Raw genomic sequence first — 6,000 nt, 5'->3', positions numbered from 1 at the left:
ACCTGTCTTGTGAGTAGATGGGAAAACAGTTCTCACAGCTCTCACACTCCCCCTCATTTCGTATCAGATTACAAACATGGTGATTTACCGCCAATAGCATAAATTATTGATCTGCATACTGAGGTCAGTGTGAATGTCACAAGGCTAACTGTTTATTGGTTGGTTTTGTGGTGTGGGTAAAATATTGCCATGAACCGTAGTGTCGAGGTATTACTGATTGGGTTTCTCATAGATGCTGAGGAACCTAACCTTGTCTTACTTTTTAAACGTATTGATTAGGTTGTGAGAACTGGGAGAAAATACAATACAACCGTAGGCATCCTAATATCAGAGGTTCAACTTGATAGGATTCAGTTTCCAATTATTTCAAGGCAGAAATTACATAAAGAAAGAGTTCTGCTGAGTTATAACCAACATGGCATCAAATAAACGGAACATTGACTTTTGTCAGAAACGTTAGCTACATAACCTTTTTCTTTGTTACTTTTGTTGTGCTTAATTGGACTATCAAACAATGTTACAACAAAATCTGCTATTACAGCTGCTATACAATATGCCTTTAAAGCTTGTTTTTTTGCAAGCTTTAGGACAAAAACCGAAAGGTTGCATTGAGAATTTGGTTGTTATTTGCACAACTGAACTGCAAAAATGAAATAAGACAATAGGTTTTATAACCAGACCTGTTTTCGCTCGAGGATTTATGAGACTCTGGTTATTTGTGTCAGATACCAGATCAAACACTTAACAAGACTGACATTGTGAGAGAGAAAACATCCACCAACCTTTCAGGGGTGGACATTAAAAACTAATTGCAGATGGCATCAGAAAGAAAATGGGGGGGGGGGGGGGGGGGGGGGGGGGGAGAAGAGTCCAGACTCTGTGCCTTTGTTGTTCTCATTTAATTCTGTTAATCGCCCCTAGGTAAAGATTAACTGCTCTTGCCAATTTAATCAGCCTCAAATGACACGGCTACAAGGTCACTTTTTTTCTTTCTATCTTTCTTTCTTTCTTCCTGTCTGCCTTCCTCCCCTCTCCTCTCTTGCTCTGCGAGCTGGATTGAGTTGTCATGTAGTTCTAATAGGCAGCCCAGGGAATCATTAGTCCACCTCAGCCTCCTGACTGATGGCTATTTCACTCCAATCATCTAAGCTAAGGGGGGTGCTCTGCCCCCCCCCCCCCCCCTGCACACACACACACACACACACACACACACACACACACTGACAACACTCACCAATGTACCCACCCCCCCTCAGCTCCATTGTGGCCCTGCCATTATTGACACAGTGCTAGAGTTGAGGGGGGATGGTTTAATCAAGGCTGACACTCTCTGCATTGATTTGACAAGCTGCTGTAATGACCTCCTTGTTTTGGTGAAGTATCACTGTTTATTTGGTCTAGCCCTGACACTGAGCATGCCTCATCGTCATGGAAACCTTTATCACGATGGAGCTCGATTACTAGATCGCTACCATCTACCAGTGGTTTACTTGTGATGTGGCTAGATATGTGCGTGTGTGTGTTCTCTGTCATAGAACACCTGCTGATTTGATAGTGTGAAATGGAAATGATGTAATGGATGTTAACACCACTATTTATGTCATGGAAATTCAGAGATGTATCATATATATCAATCAAAATGAGCATACAAATATAATATACATCTGTCTGATGTGTATTGACTGAACCGATGAGGCTATTTATATTTACACTAACACTAACTACCATCTCTCAAAAGGTAGATGTTGATGAGTCTTGTAGAGATGTTAGGTCAAAGCAGAGGGTTGTAAAATGGAGGTCTGCTTCAAATGTGTATGTAAACACAATGTTTAGAGTAGTATTGTATCTCTGTATCTGTTGAAAATATTGGACTTCAGACGCTGAAGATTGACTTCACACAGAGTAATTGACCTTGTGAACTATTCATCCGGAAAGTAATTTTGGATGTTACATATTGATTTATCTAGTGGCCGTGACTTCTCAAATGCTCTTTTTACTCACGACAGCAAATTAAAAGAGGGAAAAAAAGGAACCGCTTCGATGTTGTTGTTCGTTTGATATTATTCTCCTGTTTGATATTATTCTCCTGCTTGATTCGAGTTCAAAGCAGATGTTAAGGGCTCGCAGGAACAGCTTTCTGGGGCCCACTCATGGCAGCTGTGGATTTAGAAGAATAACACCTCACTTTGTTTGCATTACAGCCTGAAGACATACAGTTAAGTGCATACAAACACGCGCACACACACGCACACACACCTACACAAAGTAGTGCCGTGTCACATGCCATTGCCTGGTTCTTAGCCACAGGCGTCCAGGCCACAGAAGACACACCATTCTGCTGAGTTTATTTGCAGGGATCTCAGACTCAGGAGGCTGTCAGGTTCTGTCAGGGCAATCACAGCGGCCCCTGGCCTTCCCTGAACAGCCCACACAGCAAACAGTAAATATTATTGGCATCCTGACACCCTCTCCCAGTGACTGGCTGTGTAAAATCGTTAATAAGAGACATGATGGGGGACGGCCAGTACATGCCGGGGTGTGAATGGACAGGGCTGCTCTCATCAGCCATTATCTGGAGGGCTGGATGAGGTGTCGCTGAGTCTGTCTGAGGATGGTTGATTTGTGGGCTCAGTCAGACGGTGAAGGGCTTTGTTTGGGCTGATGGGAAAGGATCACAGACTCTCCCAAGAGCCATTGTACATAGAGATATCACGATGCATATGGTACAACACCCCTACAGACCTGTAGAGGCTTTAAAAAAAAAAAGGACTTGGATTGTAATTTTGTAATTGATTGGAGATGGGGGTTTTTTTCCACTCGTAAGTCCACTTTGAAGCATAGTGTTCTGCAAAAATGACACTCTTGTTTGGTCCATACATATCCACAGAGGGGCATCACAATTAGGTAGACATTTCCACAGTGCCATTTAAGAGGTGGAAATGCCCTTACCCTTTGCTAAGCTATACTTAGCTAGTGGATGCTTTGTGTCAGTTCAAATGTGTTTGTGCCTTAAAGTTATTTCGTTTTCACCATGAAAATGAAAGGTAAGGTTATCGTTTTTTTTCCTCCTGCAAAGAATAGGTAGGAAAATGTCCGATTTTTTATTTATTTGTTACTTTCTCGAAGTCACAGAAGGACATGTAGATAGGAGAATAAAGTACACAATCATAAATGTTTACACAGGCTTCTCTTGCTGTATGATTACATTTTTACGGTTCATATTCTGATAGCGTCTGGTTTTGTAGCCACCTGAGTAATAGCACGAGTCTGAGACGTGGTGCTTCTCTTGTTTTATTGAGAGGAGCAGAGGGAGAGCGGTGCCGCGTCGCTTCATTCAGTAAACACACTGCCAAGCTAAATGGCTGATCAATCAATTTCACTGGGATCGATCTGCATCAGTTCTGCCTGCGTGCACACACCCGGAGCCACTTTATTGTAAATCAATCATTTTGAAAACATCTCACGAAGGGGGCCCATCCTCACTAACAAGCCATCAATTCCAGCTGCCTGTGTGCTACCCTTATCAGGCAACAAATCAACAGCACATCCAACATCTGCTCCTGCTCTATCTCTCTCTCCGGCTCCTCTTGCTCTCGTTTCTCCCTTTGTCTTTTCCCATTGTCGTTTGGGCTTCTTGTTGTTTTTTGATGGTGAGGCTGGAGAGTTTAGAGGTGGGAGGGAGAATCTTCGCCATACACCACTCGAGATAACCCCAAGGGTAAGAGTTTTTGCACGTTGGAGAGAGAGAAATGGGGCCAAAATGGCCAAAACTGCTCATGCATTCGCCTTCTGTCTGACTGTTTGACGTTGGGAGTGTAAAATTGCACACTTCAGCTGAGAGGCGTGGAGGAGGAAACAGAGCACCTCTGGAGATGTATGATGTCCCCTCTGACCGCTGGTTGTGGGAGAGAAACCCCCCGTTTGAGAAGTGCTCCTTTCTTCCCAGAACATGGTCGTTGTTGACATTGTGTCTGCGAGGGTATCGTCAAAGTGCAGTGAAAAATAGAACGCGATATGGCACCTACTTGGGTGAACAGGGTGTGAAACGTCGGCAGAAAAGGATCAGTGTGAGATCTCCTCTGCTCCCAGTCACACAGGATTCCACTTTGCTTCCCATACTCGTGGTGATGCACGCTGAGTGCATAATACAGTAGAACACCTTCCTAATGCTGAGTTCAACCCATGATTACCCTCAGAACAGCATCATTTTGTCAGGACATGGACCGTCAAGTGTTCCATAAGGATGCTTGTCTATGTTGGCACAAATACCTCCCACAGTTATCAAGTTGGGTGGCTGTGGACATCTGCTTTGAATAGCTTGTGTACAGTAGCTTGGATTGAGATCCAGTGACTGGACAGGACTTTGCAGTAAGGTGAATTCAGTGTCCGTGGAACCATTCCTGGACAAGCACAGTCTTGTAGTCTGGGACATGATCCTGCTGAAAAAAAACGAATGAGCAAATGGGTGGCATTGATGTTTAAGTATCCCATGGTATTCAAGTGTTGCTCAACCTTCATCAAGGGGCCCATTGTGTCCCATATAAACACCCCCCTCACCAGCAGCAGCAGCATGTAGACATGCAGCATGATGGATGGATGTATTCACGTTGCTTTTTCCATAACCTAGTCCTCCCATCAGCGTGAAACAGCAGGAACCTGATTTAATCAAACTCGGGCAATGTTTTTCTAATCCTCCAGGGTCCAATGTTTTCATTCCTTAGCCCACTGCAACTGTTTCTTGTTGTTTTGCTGGAAGAAGTGGAGCTATGTTATGACCCATTTGTGCCGAGGTAGAGAATGACGTTATGCATTGCTTTATTGGTATTTTGTTGTACTAGATTGTCACATGGTTGACTGTAGTCGGTATGTTGCTCTCCACAGTCTCCTTTGACCAACCCCTTTTCAACCACTGGCCTCCCATAGGCTGGATGAATCCACATGAGAAACTGGTTAGGTGAAAAGTTTAGCAGCTAAGGCACTCATTTTAGTCTTTGTCAGGTCCTCTTCCTCTCCAACTATTTTGACCACCCTTCAGAGGGTGTGGGCCACACAGTGTGAAGAGGAAATTTGAGGAATTCGAGTCAGTGAATTTGCTTCTGCTAATTTAGCCCTACAAAAGCCTTGAGTGTATTTCCTGTAAACAGCAGGGGCCAGTTTTTCAAAAGGAATCTGATCGGATTACGGCTATCGGATTGGATCAAATCTTGAAAATGGGTATTTCAAAAGAAAAAAAGGATTCAGAAATTGGATTGGATCACGTAATCTAATCTTGTTGTTGATCCAGATCAAACCTTGAGTTTGGGTTTTTCTAAACTTTTGGGTAGGATCGGGATCATTTTGATCCCAAAAATCAGGATTAAACTGATCCCAGCAGGAGGGTGGATTCATGGAGGATATCAGGTAACTAAACTTGGTTAGTTAAATAATACAACATTTATATCATGCATTTTAAAGTATTTATATTTATTTATCAATTTCACTTGAATTGGTCAACAGGAAGTACATAAAGTAGGTAGGCTATGTAGGCTAGCATCCTTTCAGTACAGCAAATTATAAATTATAAATATTTCGGCCCATAAAATAATCCCCCAAACAGCTGTCAATATTGAACTCAAATAATAAATTCTGCCTATGTTTATCAAACATTAACCACACTGACACAATCATCAGTCATGGACAAAAATAGTGTCTCCAATGGGCTCAGGTGCATCAGGGACGTCATCACAGAGAGGGACTTTGCACCTGGTCGCGATGTTGTGTAATACAATGCAAGCAAGTATTATGTTGCATGCTTTCTGTGGTTCCACTCTCAAGTAGTTAAGGCATGCAAAGCGCCTCTTCAGAACGCTCAATGGTGCATCTTGTTTTGCTATGAGCAGTGTTGAAGCGTGCCTGCTCAGGCGTGTGTGCAGCCACAAAAGGGGTCATCAGCCCCCAATATGATACCATTTGGTCGGATGGTTTGGAGCTCTCTATATAGAGCGCTCTCCCTCAGGATGC

The sequence above is a fragment of the Hypomesus transpacificus genome, chromosome 11 (genome assembly GCF_021917145.1).
Source record: "Hypomesus transpacificus isolate Combined female chromosome 11, fHypTra1, whole genome shotgun sequence".
NCBI lineage: Eukaryota > Metazoa > Chordata > Actinopteri > Osmeriformes > Osmeridae > Hypomesus > Hypomesus transpacificus.
This window is presented reverse-complemented; position numbering follows the sequence as displayed.